The 20,358-nt window shown below is 43.0% G+C and overlaps 1 long non-coding RNA gene across 1 annotated transcript; it reads right to left on the reverse strand.

Moving 5' to 3' along the window:
* Nucleotides 1–2,178: 2,178 nt before the first annotated feature.
* Nucleotides 2,179–6,639, reverse strand: LOC310852202. The gene is made up of 2 exons (XR_014568033.1): nt 6,602–6,639; nt 2,179–3,199 (listed from the first exon to the last, which is right to left on the reverse strand). It is a non-coding gene; the product is annotated as an uncharacterized lncRNA (long non-coding RNA).
* Between the last annotated feature and the right edge of the window lie 13,719 nt (nt 6,640–20,358).

Below are 20,358 nucleotides of genomic sequence, written 5' to 3' on the forward strand. Positions count from 1 at the left end.
CCGCTACTTTTGACAATTCACATTAATAATACTCAGCATTTATATAGCACCTGACAAATTGCTTCATATATATTATCACCGTAATTCTTACAACTGCCCTTTGAAGTAGGCCAGTATTATTTCCCATATTGCAGATAAGGGGTGAAAGCTAGGAGAAAGAGAAGTGCCAACGTTGTGATGTCCACAGTTGAACTCAGCTATTTAGGTCTACAGCAGCTTTTACTATAGCACAGCTTCCGAGCTGGTCATGTCCAATTCTTCACAACAGGCCATGGCACAGGATCTTCTGGTAGAAATAACTATGTCATTTACAAATTGCTTCCCATGAGGCCTTAAATGCTTGTGGGAAACTGTGTTCAAAATGCTTTATCTTCAGTTTACAAAATGCATCGCAAGAATGATCAACAGGTTAATATTTCTAGAGCCTTATTCAACATTATACTGAGGGCTGAAGGCTTCCCTACTTCAGATGAACGAGTCAGTGGCCTTATTCAGAAACATCACTAAACCAGCCTTCCTCCACCTGAAACTCTCCAGATGTTTTGTTGTTTGGAGAGCCCCAGGCTAGGAGAGGCTGGTTTATCAACGTTTGAACAGGAGTTACAAAAAGTTATACTATTTCCTTCATCGTAGGATTTCAAAGATTATGTGGGGGAAATATCAGTGTTGATAATGTGAGGCTTCCTTAGGTGACCTCAAGGCTTGCTCTATTCTGTTGGGCCTACCCTTCTATACTACAGTGCAGACCACAAAGAAAGGAACTTTCCACCAAAGTTTTGGTTGATCCCACCACAAGATGTGAAATGAGTTTGGAGCATTCTGCTTGGTGCTTCTCATAAGGTTCTATGGCCTAGCAGCATCCTCAGACCTTCAGAAACAGAAAGGGCTCTTTTTAAACGTGGGGAAATCCCTTGCTTCCCTTTTTGATGAATTATTTCTTTCAAAACAGTGAAACCTCCTCAGGCAAAGTGCTGCCAACCTATTTCATACACAAAATGATCTCTCCTTGCTTCCTTAAATTCTCCCTGAAAATAAAATACCTTTGAGCATTACTTTCACCAATTCATCTTGAAATACACCAGGCTAGACCATTCCTTTAAAAAAATAACAACAACATTGGAAATGAACTCTTAAGCCCAGCTATTTTGACTAAATAAGCTGAATTAATTAGTCTAAATAAACAGCTAACAAGCCCCTTTTCTTTTTAAATGAGGGTGGGAATCTGAATATGTTGTTGAAATTTTCCAATTTCAGTTTGCTCCAGTATTCAGTGAAAGCCAGTTGCGTGTGTAGGTCCCCAGGCCACCCCTCAAATAACTTCACACATAATACGTAATTTAGTTTTGGTTTTTGGGCACTATTTTGGCCACAACTTTATTAAAATACAAAATCAGTGAGTGGTTGTTTAGACATTGGTTATGACTATCTGTCCCCCCGCCTGGGACAGAACTGACATCCCGAGGTCCGATCGGTAGCCAGTAGAAGAGAAAGTCAAACTGGGGGTCATTTGAGCTAAGCGTCGGACCCACGCCGCTCACCCCAGCAGCTCCCCGAAAGCTTGCCGGCCCAGATCCTATGACAAGGATTCCCATGACAGGGATTGGGCGGCCCTGGTCCCATGACAGGGATTGGACGAAATCATGGCAAGCCCCAGGATTCCTTTAACGGAATTCCCTTCAGCGCAATGGGAGGGGCAAGCCCAGCCTGACCCCTCCACCACCAGCATATTATAACCAATGCCTAACCGCAACCTTACAAGTTGTGACGAATTGCTGAGTAGTAGGCAAAAACCAAATGGCACAGCCAATCACCAAATGGCAAAATTCCTACTAGGCCCCTGCGCCAAGGCAGACGACCCCATGACAGGCAAAGCAAGGTCAACCGGAAAAGAGGGCGGGCGGGCGGGTGATCCGATGCACTCTGCAAAGAGAAAGAGAAACCAGAGTGCACCAATATTTAAAGACCATGGTCCCACCCACCCAATTTGCAACATACAATTTGCCCCAGCAACCCGGTTATCCAATCACAATGCCAGGCAACAACTGTTAACCTGCCTGGCAACAAGAGGTCTGGCCCGGTGGCCCACACCGCAACACGTGCTCTCATTTATTGGAGAACACGCCTTGCGTGTGTAGGTCCCCAGGCCACCCCTCAAATAACTTCACACATAATACGTAATTTAGTTTTGGTTTTTGGGCACTATTTTGGCCACAACTTTATTAAAATACAAAATCAGTGAGTGGTTGTTTAGACATTGGTTATGACTATCTGTCCCCCCGCCTGGGACAGAACTGACATCCCGAGGTCCGATCGGTAGCCAGTAGAAGAGAAAGTCAAACTGGGGGTCATTTGAGCTAAGCGTCGGACCCACGCCGCTCACCCCAGCAGCTCCCCGAAAGCTTGCCGGCCCAGATCCTATGACAAGGATTCCCATGACAGGGATTGGGCGGCCCTGGTCCCATGACAGGGATTGGACGAAATCATGGCAAGCCCCAGGATTCCTTTAACGGAATTCCCTTCAGCGCAATGGGAGGGGCAAGCCCAGCCTGACCCCTCCACCACCAGCATATTATAACCAATGCCTAACCGCCACACGAGCTCTAACGCTCGCCGCCAACCACTCACAAACCCAACCATGAACCCAATTTAGTAGCCACCGCATCCAGCCAAACATCATTCCCCAAATCGGAGAGGTGCACTCCATCTGCCCGGTAAAGGGCCTCAGCCTTAAAATTAATGTCTGGGTGCGAAATACCAAACCACCCAGCTCCAATACCTTCACACAAACAGCAGAGTTAATGCGCTTCCTGGCCCTTTCAGCGGCCTCCGGGCGGGAAACACCGCGCCAGGTTTGCCTCTGCAACAGGTGAGACCAAATTATTCTCACTGAAGGTAATAAGGCTGCCAATGCCTCCAAATCTCTTTTGGATTGAGGTGTGCAAAGCAAGGCAATCAATAGTTGCCACATCATTTTTCCCCCAGCTGCACCACTATGGCCATAGGGTGGGGAGGTCCGAGAGCAGCCGGCGACCAATCAGCGGCATAAACTCTCCCCATGACATTCCACGTCTGGAAAACCATGACACTTGCATGTGCTGTGGGAGGCCGGGACACGCTCCCTTTGCAGACTGCCTCGCTCTGCTGCCAGCCCAATGAACGATGCTGTGTCCCACTATCCAGACGCGGACCAGCGTGGGATCTGCAAGGGTTGAAACAAACAAGCATAAGTACCAAACTCAGCATTTTGTTTCGCACTTAACCCTTGAAAGCATACAATTTCCATCTCCCCAAATCCTTGATCCTGGCGGCTGAGAAGCCCCAATGGGCCGCCATAGTCGCTGCACCTATGCGAAAGGAATGAGGGGCGAAACCAGAGGCTGAGATCCCACAAGCAGAGATGGCCATATGCATGACTTTTGTGAACTGGTGTCGCGCCAAAGAGTGACTATTTTCATGCATGAGTAGGGGGCCGTCCCCAGGAGGCTCAAGGCCAAGTACTTCCTTACATCCTTGACTGGGCATGGGCCCACCTCCCCAGTCGCTGGGAGGCGGACAACTTCCCCCCGACCCAGCTGGTCAGTTTTGGAGTTGCGCACTACAAGTCTCAACTCCAAAAGGGGAACGCATATCCCGAAGGAGCAACCCACGAGAACCAGCAACTTCTAGGATCAAGCCAGCCCCCAGGGGAATGAAAAGCCAAATGTTTCTGGTATCCAATAACAGGGCAAGGGCCCACCTACCTGTGACTGGAAGCCTGATGATGGCAACCCAGCCCACTAGGTCTGACTTAGAGCTCCAGACACTTATGACAAGCTCCAAAGCAGATGAGAAAAAATCCAGAGGCAATAAGCCTCCAAACTCTCAGCCCTGTGCTGGCTTTAACACAATTTCCCCAACCCTCAGTACACCAAAATTACAATGGAATACTGAAAGAAGTCTCGTCTAGATCTAGGACCAGGAGAGAAGTCTTAACTTGCTGCAGATACTGCACAGGTCAAGATAGACCGGCCTCCTGCCTGCAGTCCTGTGAAGGCTGGAGCCTTTTACAACCGTCCGAGACCCTGAGCACGACACACATTTAGAAGGGTCTCTGAAAAATTAAAGCTTTACTCTGGCAGACATTGCAGCACACTGAATTCTGATGGTTTTAACAGTGCATACAATCTGCAGCAGGTAGTCCAATTACTGCAGGTCCTGCTCAGAGGATGGAGGCAAGTTCCTCTGAATGGCCGAGGACTCCCAGCTAAACGCTAAGAAATCAGTCCAGGCCTGAAAGCAGAAGGGGAAATGTAAGCTACTACTCCTCTTAATTATCAATTGTTGCCAAAACGCCACAGGAGCTCCAGAAAATCCGGCTATAGCTGGGCGTCCAGAGGCCAGGATCTGAAGCTCTCCAACTGAAAACAGGATAGAGTGACAGCGAAAACATTAGAAGATCCCGTAATAAAACGAGCAGATACGCAATATTAAACCTTAAGCAGTGCAGCTGGAAATAACTTAAAAGGGGGACAGAGACTCTGCCAAAGCATGAGGACCATTTTGCCAGGACCCTCACACTGCCTGGTTATCAGACCAAGACAGACCCGACGGTCCCTGTACTCCTCAGTCCAGATGTGCGCTGACACTACAATGGGGAAAACTCAAGAAAAGTTAGGTCACATGTGATTGCCTTGCCCTACCAGGCTCAAGGCCACTGTACAGGATGATGAAGGGACCCTGGGCCATGAGACCCCACCTGGCCAAGGAGGAATGGAAGGGGCAGCCTGGAACAACCACCCTGCATGCCATTTTTTTTTTTTTAACTGACCTAGCAATGATAGAATCTGACAAAGCAACATTTGCTATCAGAGGAAGTATTACAAGAATAACGTCCTTCATGGCAAACAGCTTTTCCACAGGCAAGCAGAGGTATGAGCAACGGTATCCAGCTAGCCCCCAAATACGTTAAAAGGGGCAGTAGGAGCCACTGTCCTATCCACTGGGAACACCCAGCTCCTCAGGGAATAAAAGGGGCGTACAGTAAGCCTTAGCAGAGGCTGGTGACACATGAACCAGCCAGTAAAATAATCCACATAACGATACCCCCAGTTAAACGAGTATTGACTCACAATGTTCAATCCAGAAAGACGCTAAAGGACTCAAGTGCTGCACAGCCTATAGCGCAACCCATTGGCATCGCCTTATAAATGTAAGGACCATCCAATTAAGCCCAACTACTTATAATCTTGAGGGTGAACCGGCAGCAACCTGACAGCTAATTCAATATCACATAATGCCTACAAGGCCCTCTTCCAATATGTTGGTAAGCTCAACTGCCTGATCCAAAGATGCAAATTTTGCAGAACAATTCCAGAGAGTCATTCACTGAGGTGCCTTTGGGATGCGATGAATTATATGGGGGATTGTATGGGGCTTTCCTAGGGACGATCCCCAAAGGGATAAATGAAAATAGGAATATCAGGAGAATCAAGGGGATACCACCATACGACCAATGAAAGCTGCTTCCTAACCTACTAACTTGCTAACACAGGTAGCTCTCTGACTGGCTTAGAGTTGCAGTATTCTGAGCCACTGGCTGAAGAGCCAGCGGAATCCCAAACCATGGGAAAACCCTTCCCACAAGCGCAAAACCACTGACCTATCTAGATGACCATTTGGCCAGGCTTTCAAGGAAGATTTTTTTTTTTGTTTTGTTTTTGTTTTTGAAATATGGGCGAGAGGTATTGAGTTATTGCTTGCTAGCCCCTAGCCCCCACATTGGGCAAAATGCCCTGCCTAGTGTTGCCACCATGATGTGTAAATTTACAGGGCCAACGCCGGCCAGAAACCCTAAAAAGTCCCAACAAAGCTGCTGCCGGGCCAGCTTCCTGCATACCAGCTTAAGGTACTATTGCTCAGGGGATTTCCATTTGAAATGTGGAACTGCACAAGTGGTCCACATGTCCCCGTCCCTGCGATCCTAGCAAGCTGAGGGGATGATGGCAGCCCTGCATCTAACATTCCCATAGTGAATAGCAACTTAAAGAATAGTGGGGTGGAAGGGACCCTGAGGATCATCTAGTCCACTCACCCACAATATAAATAATAATAATAATAATAATAATAATAATAATAATAATAATAATAATAATCTATTTGTACCCCATCCATCTGGCTGGGCTTCCCCAGCCACTCTGGGCAGCTTCCAACAAAAGATTAAAATACAGTAATGCAGCAAACATTAAAGGCTTCCCTAAACAGGGCTGCCTTAGATGTCTTCTAAAAAGTCTGGTAGTAGACATCTGGTGGGAGGGTGTACCACAGGGCAGGTGCCACTTCCGAGAAGGCCCTCCACCTGGTGCCCTGTAACTTGGCTTCTCACAGAGAGGGAACCACCAGAAAGGCCCTTGGCGCTGGACCTCAGTGTCCAGGTAGAGTGATGAGAGAGCATGCAGCTGTCCCATACAGGGACCAATCCTGCAACCTAGGCATTACCGGCACCATACGCTGACCAGCTGAGCTATCCAGGATGATCCCTAAAGACCTGGAACAGCCTGACCCTGACCCCTGGAGAGGTCCAAGGTGATGTCTGAATCATCATCAGAGCCCAGTGATGATTTACCTGCAAGGAGGTGTAAGCATCACCCCTGCTCCGCTTTTTTCCTGCCTCTGAAGACGCTTCCTTCTGGAAGAAGGCACCTGGGGCATCAACAAGTCATCCTCTGCAGGAGAGGCAAGCTCTGGAGGCATCTGCAAAGGCCCTGTCATAGTCTGCAAAAAGAAAAAACCTAAACAATGTGAGGAACAGGTGAAACCAATACTTTGTGCACACATGGGGATGCTATGCAGGCCAGAAACGCTGCCAGAGGCCATCAAATTCTAGAGCCAAGCCCTAAGATCACCTGCTAGGCCAGACATAAATGTTTCCAATGAGATAACAAACTCGAGGCAGCCCACCGCCTGTCCAGGTACCCCTGCTTGCCCTTTAGAGGGAAGCACCTCCTCAAGAAACCCAAAGTTCTTTTTGGGAGCAATATAACAAGTGGGCCGAACTATCCAGCAACAGAATAGTCCAAAAGGCGCAGCTTGTTTTGTTTTGTGATAACAATGGCTAAGTGGGGGATATGAATCCTGTCTCCCAGGTCCTAGTCCTGCGCTCTAGCCACTAAGCCACAATGGTTCGTCTCTAAAATGGCAATTGCCACTATCAGGGCAAAACAAACTTGAAGAAAATAAACTTGTTCTGAAACAGCATAGTTAAAGAGCATACACAGAGTGCTCACTGGAGGCACAGAGAGCCTCTGGCTCCACTCTGTCTGTCTAAGATATACATTAGCAACAAGTGAGCCTGCAAACAAACAGATAAATTCTTATAGAGAAAGTGAGTCACATGTCACAGAGACTTAACAATTACTCTACTGCCAACTGTAGCAGGCTTAGGCCTGAATGATATGTGCAGGCCGAGCAGGCCGTGAAGGCCTCCATGCTTCTGCTCTCTGCCTTTTTTGTCTCATTGCAATATTAAAGGAACTCAATATAGTGCTCCCACCCAAGGCTAAATTAAAACTCAGCCAACAGCTCTGCATGCACCCAAAATAAAGCCAACCTTTGGGGATACTATAAACGAAGTGATACTAGCTAAGCTGGGAACAGCCCTGACTAGCCCCACAATTAAACAGGCAAAAATGGGGGAAAACCTCTTTGCAAAAGAAAGCCCCTAATGGGGGCTCTCTCCCTATTGGGAAAGGCAAGCCCAGGAGGATTACGCACAGGCAGCGCTCACAGATACAGGGAGAATCTTCCCACAGGGCAGGGAAAGGGGTGGGGTGAGAAATCAAACAGGAAAAAAGGGAAATTAAATTAATTAAGGGACTAGAGAGGATTAAATAGAAGGGGGAAAATAAAGAAATGTAACCAGACAATGAGAAGATTGCTCCTGATCCGATGCACTCTGCAAAGAGAAAGAGAAACCAGAGTGCACCAATATTTAAAGACCATGGTCCCACCCACCCAATTTGCAACATACAATTTGCCCCAGCAACCCGGTTATCCAATCACAATGCCAGGCAACAACTGTTAACCTGCCTGGCAACAAGAGGTCTGGCCCGGTGGCCCACACCGCAACACGTGCTCTCATTTATTGGAGAACACGCCTTACATGCCATTTATTTCTAAGGCTGGTATTTTTGTTTCATTTCTTAAAAAGGTAACAGTATATTGTTGACACAAATTAGTTTATATTATATGTCTTTCTTCTGAGGCAACAGTATTAGGCATTTTATAAAGTATATTTTTAAAAAGTTTTATGTCGCCTCTCATTTTAAGTACCGTAGCTTTATAAGTAAGTAAGGCTCGCTTGGCACCTTCATTATATATCTTTAGGCACCAGGCAAACACATTTCTCTATAGCCAGGCCCTTTGGCTGATTAACATTCTATGGTCTTTAAATTGTCTTTGTGGGAAGGAGGTTATTGGTTTGTTTTTGTTTTATTGTGTTGTTTTGTGTTCTTGTTTTTTTTTTTTATGTTGTCAACTGCCCTGTGATAATCAGGTGAAGGGCGGTAAACAAATTTAATAAATAAATGGAGAAAACCATTAAAATGTTTTCAAACAAACAAAAAGGAGCTAAGAATATGAAAATTGACAGGATTTCAATGTTTTGCCATTTATACTTAATTTGTAGCAGTCAGATACCGTTTTAACCACTGTTACATCACAGAATCTGTGATTTTTGAGAAATAGCAGAAAGCGAAGTTTTTAACACCTGACTGTGACACAGACGATCCAAGTGTCCCTATTTTCCAGGGACAGTCCCAGATTTACAGCAGCTGTCCCGATTTCTGATTTGATCTTGGAATGTCCTGCTTTTCCTTAGAATGTTCCTATTTTCATTGGAGAAATGTTGGATGGTATAGAGTTATGTGACCCCCGAGCCAAGGAGATAAGTGGCTATACAACCTTTAGAAAACATCTGAAGGCAGTCCTGTATAGGAAAGGTTTTTTTATGTTTAATGTTTTATTATGTTTTTATGTATGTTGCAAGCTGCCCAGAGTGGCTGGGGTAGCCCGGTCTGATGGGTGGGGTATTATTATTATTATTATTATTATTATTATTATTATTATTATTATACATCCTTATTTTAATCGGATAAATGTTGGAGGGTATGGACCTCTGTAAAAAATAATCTCAGTTATTTTGCTCTGCAAGAATTGCTGGGATAGGGAGAAACAGTTGGTGGCAAAAGGAAAAAAGAAATAGCACCAATAATTTTCCTCTGTTCAAACTTCTGCTATAAATTCACAATTTTTTCCAAAACCATATTCCAATTAAGATGCATTCCAAAGAAAGCTAAGCAGGTCCTGTATTCCAGGTAGCTTTCACCTTTCCATCCTGCTTTATCTTACAAACACTAATATTTAAGGTGGAACTCCTTATCACATGGCAAAACCATGCCCCCATACACATTTGTCAAAGAAATACAAATGTGGGGGTGGAGGGAGATGGGGGGGCACATAAATGCATGCAATAGCCACTTGGTTCTCCTGAGTATCATTTCCTATAAGTCATTTTCAAGCAAGGCTGAACTTCTATGGACACTTGCCTGGGAGTAAGTCTCACTGACTTTACTGGGACAGACATCTGAATAGAGATTGCACTATAAAAAATATTTGTTGGCTGTTGCGTGTTCAGACCCAAAGACCTCCCCCCTAAATAAACACACATTTGACTCTAATTTTAGTTTTGTGGTTTGGCAGAATTTAGGCCACAACTTTATTGATTACAGAAAAGTGAGTGGTTGCATAGGCTCTGGTTCGACTAGCTCCCTGCACCCTTGCAGGTAGCACTGACCCAGGGCACCAGCAAAGGTCAGCCAAGGGTGAACACCTGAGGTAGGTGAAAAGCCCGGGAACAGACTCTGTTCACTCCCCAGATGCTCACCTGGACTCAGGCACGGGCATAACCCCCTCTCAGGGGTTGAGCAAACCAAGTTGAGTCTATGGATTCGTTTAACGGAATACCCTTCACATAGGGATAGCGAGACCATTCTCCCATCCCTATCACATGAACCAGTGCCTATCCGCAACCTTACAAGTTGTGACAATTTGCTATGCGGCAGGCGAAACCCAAATGGCAACAGCCAATTAGCCAATCATTTGCAATGGAAAATTCCTGCCATGCCCCTGTCCCAACGACAGACGACACACGTCGGCATAGCAAGGTCAATTGCAAAATCCCCTAAAAGTAGGGAGAGGTGGGCGGGTGTTCCAATGCATGAGTCGAAAGAGGAAGCTCTGGGTCACGTGCATGGGCATAAATAGGTCCCTTGATCCGTTTAGACTGCACCCCATTGGCCAGATTAAACCCAGCAACGAGGGACCTACCAATTGGGTGTTGTGGCTATCCAATATACCCACCCACAACCAGGAGGTCATTCTTCAGGTCTCACTGCAACACATGCCCTCTTTTAGGGAGGACACAATTATTTGTTGTTGTTGTTGTTGTTGTTGTTGCTGTTGTTACTAATTGTACTCTGAGATGAAGGATTTTATTCTACTTATATACTGAGGGGGACACAGAAGACTTTTAAACTCTTCATTCAGAAATATTGTTCTGTGTTTCTGGTTTTCCAGAAGCCCTACATAACACTTCATTGCTATTTCAATCATTTGTTCGAAAACACAAATAAAGTTACAGTACTTTAGTTGCGTTCTAAATCCAGTGCAGCCTGTGTGGGCCTTCCTCAATAAAGTTTCTGTTGTTTAGTTAGTGATGGCTTGGTATAATAAGAGACAACATTACGCTTTATGTTTTCAAATCACTGTACAAACTTACAACCTCATGAGATTTATGAGCAAAAGAATGATTTTCTGTTGGAAAGATAAAACATCAGCTATGGTTAAAGAGAGAGGGGATTAAAAGGCAGCTTACACAATTAACACAAATGGAAAAGGAGACCTTCCATCTGCTATTTTGGGGGGTAGGGTGTTTTGGGGGTGGGGTGGGGGAGACGAGAGAGAAATCTTGTTCATTTTAAAGAAATGTTACTTCTTTCTGTCAACATTCAAAATAGCTATTTGACAGGGTTGTTATGGCTAATTAATTACTTTCATTTGGTCTAAGTTGTATACTCGAAGATGAATTGTACATGATAATAAGGCAAGGCTGTGTGAGGAAGACCTTTGGTAGTCTATACAGTGTGTGCTGCCTCATTACAGAACTAGCTATCTGCAGGAAGCCTGACATTGAAAGGTACCACACATCCCATAACGCCCTCCCCTAACTGAGATGATTGTAGCTTCTTCCTAAAAGTGATGATTAGGAGAGAGAAAAGCAAAACGGAATGCAGTATGAATATTTCATGTAAATGCAAGCAGGCACTTACTGGACGCAGAACTTGATTGATGCTAGAGTGCCTCTAAATGCCTTGACATTGAAGGGTTTAGACTCCCCTTTGCACAATGAATGCTTCGAGAGCGGCAGTTAATATTAGAATATAGCTGTATTTAGCTGGAGAGCTCTTTATTACTGGCTGATATTAAACAAGACCATAGGCCTTGGATTTCAGTAAGTGGATCTAGATAAAAAGAGTTAGTAGAAATCGACGGAAGGTGAGATATTTTAGTCTCCTTCCTCCAGCCGGCATCCTTGTTGCTTCATTCAAGCTGCATCTTTAATTCAGGTACACAGTTGCCTAGAAGTATTGAATTCAGAGGGACTTACTTCTGAGTAGGCATGCCTGAGGTTGAGTTTCATGCTCTTTTCCACAGTGAGGATGATCAACGCAGGAACAAAGGTTCAAATTACTTTACACTGTATATTATAAAATACAAGATAATATATAGAAATATAAATGACGAAGAAAGATTGTGTCTCCGCACCCTCACATGCCAGAGAATTGAAACTAATATTTATTATTCATAGTGAAAATAGCTTGTTTTCCAAGTGGATATTTTAAGCCATCAAGGAAAAAATAGCACAACTCTTTCAGTTACTAATGTCTTCTGAATTACTTTCCCCCACCAAGGATAGTAGCTTAGAAACAGAAACAATAAACACAAATAATGCTCTAAAGGAATAGTATTTAAAAATCTGGAAATAAAATGCTTAGGTAAATGGGTGATATATGATGGCCATAATAGGTGTTTCCTTGCTATCATAATCAATTTTTAAAAAGCAAAACAAAACCCATCATCATTAATGTTAGGAATTTTTAAAGCTCAGTGGTAGACCTATATACATTACGGAGAATCCAGAAAAGGAAAAGTAATTGCTAACCATATATACACGGATGGAATCTGAGTGGCTGCTGATTGCCACTGAAAGAGATCTTGGGTTCATGGTGAAAATGTTGAGCCGATATGCAGCAACAAGTCTGCAACAATGGCAAATTCCATGTTATGGGAGAAATTTGGCCCAGTTCAAATTTTAATGCATATCTAGCAAAACAGGAAGGAATGTAGGAATGTCAAGAGATGTGTCACCAGTGTTTGTGACCAGGGAAGGAACTAGAAACTAGGTCAGGGATGAGGAAGCTGTGACCCTCCAGATGTGGCTAGACAACTCCCATCATCTTTCACTACTGGCCCACTGGCTGGGGCTGTTGGCAGGTGTCCAACAACATCTGTAGGACCAGAAGTACCCCATTCTCGGACTGTGTTACACCCTGCCTCTCCATATTTGTTTTTGTAAAAGATATGAAATGGTTCTATTGCATGTAAAGTCTGCCACAGAGAGAAGCGAAGTGTAACTGTAAAACAGAGAAAAGGGGTGTCTTTCAAGGGTCCTCCCACTTCTCATGACAGTGAGGCATTTCTCAAATTTCCTCAACAGCCCATTACAACTACTGTTTTCTCTGAGTCTTGGTCAATAACGTCCCAAACAGATTCCAGCTGTGAACAAACTTCATGTGCTTGCTCAAGCCAGCAGCTGGTTTTGTCTGAACTACTCATGGTGGGGGTTCCGAATGCCCCCAACAACACATCCTGAATCTTATACACTCCTTGACACATTTATAAAAATTTCATAGGCCATTCAAGTTAAGTTTGTACAGGTGGATCAGGTTTGCAGAGTGAGCTAGTGCAGTAAGACAGAACAAAGGGAAATATCCAGCAATGTTGCTGTCCAGCCTGTTTTCTTGTGCACAATAGACCATGCCAGTGACATACTCCAGAGACCAGGAAAGGAAGAGTGGGAATGTAAAAATGTGCACTGCTGCTCAATGGGAGATGAGTTACTGAATATTGGATGCCTTTGCTATTAAAATTAAGCACATATTTAATTTAAGATTTCATGAATAGTCATGCAGCTTTCTCTAATAATCATAAACTAGAAATCAGAGCCACAGAGATGACTTCCCTGTGTTTTTTTGCAGGCCTTTTGTTGCTCCCTTCTGCAGAGGCATAGTTGCGAGATCAAGCTGTTAGACTTGTATCTACAGTCAGTCTAAAGGTGTATTCAGCATGTCAGTCACACAGGTTAGGGTCACCGCAGGGTGTGCTGTCCTCCTGCCCTACCGCCAGGCCTAGATCGCCTCCAAACACTGGACACAACGTGTAAATAACATGTCTGTGCACAGAGCTCAAACTGCACAAGCCTGCTCAAATTGCCATCATGAAATGCTGCCAATTTTTCGGGGCAAGGACTATGCAGGTTATTGGACATATGTGTGTCAGACTCAGTACACATGTTTTGCCATTCCTAGGTTACATCCAACTCGCAAAGGCCTGGAGCTGGAATTGGCCCGATACAATTCCCGCCCCTACCACACCTGAGACTCAGCTACATTGGTACAGTGGTACCTCAGGTTAAGAACTTAATTCGTTCTGAGGTCTGTTCTTAACCTGAAACTGTTCTTAACCTGAAGCATCACTTTAGCTAATGGGGCCTCCTGCTGCCGCCGTGCTGCCGGAGCACGATTTCTGTTCTCATCCTGAAGCAAAGTTCTTAACCCGAGGTACTATTTCTGGGTTAACGGAGTCTATAACCTGAAGCGTCTGTAACCTGAAGCGAATGTAACCTGAGGTACCACTGTATAGAAAAAGCACTTTATATGCATTATAACTCTGGGACACCAGATGGCACTGTGGAGTCCTGTCTTTTGCCAGTGTGATTTCCCTTTGTGAAGTTTAGAACACGTTTTCCTGAAATGATTTTTTGATGTGTCTAGATCCAGACCTGCAGTCTTTCAGTGTCTCCATTCAAAGGCATTCCCCTCCTGGCATTGGTAGGTCTCTCTGAGAATAGGCCGTGCCCCTGTGGGAAAAGCCACCATGAAGAAAAGTTTGCAAGCTACTTCCACATGGGTTGTATGACGTTTGACTTAACCCTAAAAATGTTTGCACGGAACTAGTCCCAATGGCCCTTTCTGCACATGATTGCAGCAAGGTAATGAGTCACTGCGCTACCTGCTGGAACTGCAGCTGATGGGTATTTAGGCAGGCACCATCACATTTTGATGCCACAGTTAGATATTTATGAAAAGAGATGCATTCAATTTTATCTCAGTAGTATAGATCAATTTTCAGGACAGAGTCCCTAACAGTGTATTCATAGGCTAGGTACAAAACCAATTTTATCTGCTTCACTGGTGTGTGAACTGTATAAGGAAAGACATCTCTTTACTCTCTGATAGCTTATCTTCCCTGGTGACCGTTTATGCGTGCTCTTGTAAATATACATATTTTACAGGGCGGGGGGTGGAGAAGCTCTTTAAACGATCCTTTGAGATGACCTTGAAAGAAGAACATTCGAATATTCCAGGAAATTAGCAGCAAAGTGTGTTTGGGTAATGATTGGTGGGGTGAGAAATGCCACTCAAAGCAGAAGAAATAATCGGTGCAGCCGGCTATTTAATAACATGGGTCTCTCATAAAGGCAGGTTTTGACGAGGAAGTCTAAAAGGGGTGGGGGCAGAGGGGCAGAAATACCAGTCCAGTCGTAGAAAAATTTCCATAGAACTGGGAAAGCTCTGAACTGTTCCTCCTCTCAAGTCAAGGTTACTGTGGAAAAATAATAATGAAAATAATTTAAAGGAAATCCAGGTTTCTTCTGTTTCAAAATCTTATAATTTGTATCAATATTGCTGGGATAGATAATGAAGATTTTTATAATTATTAAATTGGAGACTCAAGAATCTTTTTTTAAAAAAAGGGAAATGGATACCTTTATGTTTATTTTTATTTTTAAATTCCCAGCTCGTCTCTCTTCTTGTCAACTGATATTTGCCAAGTTAGTTTACATTGTTTTCCAGAGTATAGCTTCTGCAGACTCTTACTCCTTGCAAATACATCTTTACACGCATTTCAGTATCTGCGTGAATCAGTCCACATCACTCCGTGGCTCAGACATAACAAATCTACATGATCAGCAATGCCTTTGCAGACCAGCATAGACTTTGTTCTGCTGCTATAAACTGGTGCAAACACCTTTACTGCTTATGGAAAACAAAAAAGCCTTTTCAAATATTTAAAGTGTCTGCCTTAGCAATGTGGTTTTCTTGCTGAAAAACATCTAATGAAAAATATCAGCATACTGTATTTGCAAAGTGTGAACTGGAAAATCCAGTGAATTGTGGCCTTCAGGCACATCCTCCTTTAAGAATTCTGGGGAGTGAGTAGTCTTTCATGAGCTGAAGCAGGGAAGGACCACCATTATGTGCCGTAACTAAAAATTAGATTATTTACCTCATGTTAGGATGATACCCAACTATCTTCTGCTTCTTTAAGATACTCAGCCCTTAGGAACAAGTTAGTAGTGAGGCTTCTGTTAAAAGAAAAATTAAAAGGAGTTATGAAGTCGCCTAAGACTGTACGTTCCTTCTCTTTCTGGGTTCTTTTATGTTATAAAGCGCCTATAAGTTTCATTTTCTTGAGTTATTGGTGCTGGCAACCATTTTGAAAAGACCGCTGTGGAACTCAGGCGAATGAACAAGGCCATTTCCCCTCTCTGACCAGCAGCATATTGAAAGCACATCCCTCATCTACTGAAAAAGGATCCTATTGTAGCTTTGTGGAGAATAAACTATAACCTTCGGGTATAGGGAATAATAATAATAATAATAATAATAATAATAATAACTTGCAGAGTTCTTTGGTGGAAGTGGGAATGGGCTTTAAAATTACGGTGTGCACACAGCCCAAGCTGATACTGACCAAAATGGAGAAATTCTGTGGTGACAGAAGGCTGAACTTTGGGAAGAAAAGGCTCTGCTTTATTGTTTTATGTCATTTATGCAAATTGTGTCATTTATGTAAAATCCTTCTTTATTTATATACCTATCATCGGTGCTTTTTTCTGGGGGGATGCAGGGGTACACATACCCCTAAACATTTTGTGAATCTAAGTTTGGCCTCATTGAGGGGCAGTATTTCAACATGAGTAGGAAAATGAGACTACCCCTCAACATTTTTTTCGAAAAAAACACTGCGTATCATTAAGATATAAGACTATTATCATTTGATGTCTAGGAGTGTTATGCTATTTACCTCAGCATAAGTCCTTTGCTGTGACTTTCTCTGCCCCGCCCCCTGAGACCCTGAATAAAGATCTCTGACATAAAAAAGTATAGTAAAATCTTATAAAGATTCCCACCACACATTACATGGCAAAAGATTTTGGGTCAAACTGTGCATTAAATTAAGTGTGCTTAAGAAAAAAAGTGTACTTAACAGTGACCGCTTCATTTTTCAAGACAAAAACCAGCTCTGCACAGAGTCCCAATATGGATCAAGACTGTGACATGGTGGTAAAAGGAATTTAATGCATTCCTCCCTGTACCACTCTCCTGTTAAAAATCACACACTCAAACACTGATATTTGCCCCTGATGGTGCTATTTGCAGTAAATTGTACTTTTGAGGGCAAAAGGCAATCGAACCTTTAACAAGGAGAAAGGAACATGGCATTCACAGATTTCAAATTAGATTTTGTCTTACTTTAATCCCTCAGATGCTAACTGCAAAACACTGAATAAGAAAGCATATTTCAAATAATGCCTAAGTTAATGGGAAAGTAGCCTGTACTTGTAAATCATTTTTCTAATTGTTATATACTCATGAATCATATGTCTTTTCAAACAGGGCTTTACTGCCTGTTGTTTAATGTCACCCCTTTACCAAGAACAACGCCAGCCAAAATGCAGAAATCAACTGAGAGTTCACAAGAGAAAGCAACACAGAATGGATGACATTTGGTTATGGGTATTCTGTGTTATAGCTGTCCTAGTCTCTGCAGGGGATTCTCCTAAGAGACATTTGCAAGACATTTTGTCAGAGTAGTTACACTCAAGACTGAACGAAAGAAAAAAGGAAAGAAATGAAAAATGAAACATCCCAATCATAAAAACTACGTAGGATTTTATGTAATTTGCATTGTTTATCCTAACTGCAAATTCCAGCTTTGCAAAATTAGATTTTAAAAAGGAGTGTGTGAGTCAATAAGGCTGATAGGGACAGGAAGCGTCGAATTGTCTACATTAAAAATGAATGATGTTCCTCCAGCCCCCTTCATGTGTATTCAGTGTTATGGGGATCCACATATAGAAAGATCCAACAAGGTCGCAAGGCTTCCATTAACCTCAACACACACACACACACACACACACACACACACACACAAAATAGATGTGAACAACCAAGCCAGAGAACCTTATATTTGTTTATTCTCATTATCATCATCATTGTCATTTCCTTTAAGAGCAAACTCAGGAGGTTGAGGGCCAACAGGATTAACACCCAAACAGGACCACTTTGTACTAATATATATACCTTGAAAAAGAGTGGGGCGGGGGGAACAGCTCAGTAAGAACTGAGCATGCTCAGTGGCCTCTGGAAGTTTGGGTGTAACAAATTGGCAGAGATAGCTATATGAGTAGATATTCGAACAGGCATTCCTGAAAAACATGGCTTTGCAATACAATGAACATTGTAATCCTCTTGAAAAAGAGGACAAGGAGCCCTCAGCTCCCACCCACTCACCTGACTTCACATCATATCCTGTGGGACATTGCTGAGTGAACTTTAAACGAAAGCAATGTTGTATCAGCCATGATATGAATACTGCTTTAAGAAATGTAAAGCCAAGTAACTTGCCTTTATTTTTCAATATTTCTTTTCTTTATAATGCTGTAGTACCACACTTGACAACCGAGAGAAGTCAACACGCAGAGCTCTATTTTTCAAACCGTCATGGTCTATTAATGCTGTTTTTCTGTGGGATTTAGTATGTCAAGTAAGGAATCAGCACAGAGTAAAGTCTATGGTCTTTCTATTCACTAAATCCCTCTTCTCAGTGATGCACAAATGACTAAGTACTTCTGGTGCCTCTGCAAGTTAAAAAATGTGTCACATCCCATCCTCTAGCGCAGGTAGAAATCCTGCCTTCCGTATTCTGAAGGGGACAGAATCACTGGTGTGAAAGAAAATAACAGAATACCTACAAGAAGCTTTTTCTTTTCTTCAACTCCAGCACGGTTGCTTAGACTATGTTTAAAGTTTCAAAACCTCACATACCCACATCAGAATGAAGGAAATTGGGCTACAAATTATGGATATGACTCTGCCAAAGTTAAGAACTTGTATATCTCAATGATTTCAACAGCAGATAGTAAAAGAACATTTGGAGATCATTTAGTGGTGATCTCCCAAAGGAACGCTTTCATCTACATAAGGACGTTTGGAGACAGTCCAATATGACCTGTGGCTAGAAGTTAGTCCTAGAAACTAAAAGAAGTCAATAATGCCCTTGAAGCATAAAAAGAGCTTTACTGGATCAGACCAAAGGTCCATCCAGTTCAGTATCCAGTTTGCCATGGTAGCGACTAGATGCCTCTGGAGAGCCCTTTGATGCTTGAAAGCAACAACTGTCTCCTACTGTGGTACCCCAGCAAATGTTACCCAGTGACATACTTCCACTGCCTCTCAAGGATACCTCAGAGCCATGACTAATAGCCATGAATCAGGAATTGTCCAATTCCATTTTAAAGCCATCTGAACCAGAGGCCATGTCCACATCCTGTGACAGTGAACTTTTAAAATTAACTACACGTTTTGTGAAGAAGTTCACTATGTCTCCTTCCCAGGTCTATGGCCCTTCAGTTTCAAAGACTGGCATGGATTTCTAGTACTAAGAAAGAAAGAAAGAAAGAAAGAAAGAAAGAAAGAAAGAAAGAGGCTTCTCTCTAGCCATTGTCCTCTTGTTCATACATGGCTTAGCACAAGGCCTGATTAAGGTGGCTGGGGCCCCTGGTGCGATTCCCAAAATAGGGCCCCCCCCAAGCCCCACATGAAATAAGGCATCACAAAAAAAGTATTGTGGTATCTTAAAAACTAACATGTTAATAATGGCATAAGCTTTTCTGGACTACAAACAGAAAACAAACAAACAAACATCAACTCTCAGCAAAGTGCAAAATTGGGGGGGGGGGGGTTTGCCACCCTTCATAAACTAAAAGAAAATACTCTATGCACTAAACTTTAGCATTGTTTTTGTCTTGGGCCAGTCACCAACTCCCACCCTAATGTACCTCACATGGCTGTTGTGAAAATGTAGGAGGAGATATGGCTGCAAAAGGAAACTTAGTGCTTGAATCATAGGCATCAAATTTTGGTTCCTTTAACTAGAATGATGCATCTTTGTTCTATAAAAGTTCATGTTTTTCTACACACACACACACACACACCTCTACTACTACTACTACTACTACTACTACTACTACTACTACTACTACAGTTCCAAGGCTTCTATCAAGCTTAATCTGTATTGATTATTGCATGTTTTACATCCCTAAATTCCAGTAAAAAATGAAATAAAACCTGCTCATTCCAATGTAATGCAAATGAAGGTTATGCAAATCAGTCAGGCCATCATGCCACAGAGTGCCCACATCACATTTTATACTATTTATGTGGTACACAGGTATGCCACCCCTCTACCTTTCAAGTTGGAATGCTCTCTCCCTAAGCATTTGAACTGGGACACCATTTCCATAGCTTATGGCAGGTAGATTTCTCTTTCTCATTTGCACCAGTTTTGCTGTGGTATGATTTCTTCAGCATCTGTAAAGCTACTGCCATTTTGCACATATCCTGACAGACAAATCAGCTCCAGTATTTAGATGCAGATCCAATTGCAGTCCAATGACTGATATATATTGGCCTAAATGGAAAGATTTTTAATAAGAGAGGAGGGGGGCACTTTACCTAATAAAAAAGAGCATATCAAGACCCTGGCTGTGGCTAATGTGCATAAAAAATTCAGCCTGTCAGATCCTCACTTTTCTAATTCAGTAATCTAAATAATTTATTTGACATTTTAGCTCAAGATGACCTTTCCAGGAAAAAATTACTGTTTTAAACTTTTAGCAAGTGCAACCACTGCAAG

Source organism: Podarcis gaigeae, assembly GCF_964106915.1.
Source record: "Podarcis gaigeae genome assembly, chromosome: 1".
Classification (NCBI taxonomy): domain Eukaryota; kingdom Metazoa; phylum Chordata; class Lepidosauria; order Squamata; family Lacertidae; genus Podarcis; species Podarcis gaigeae.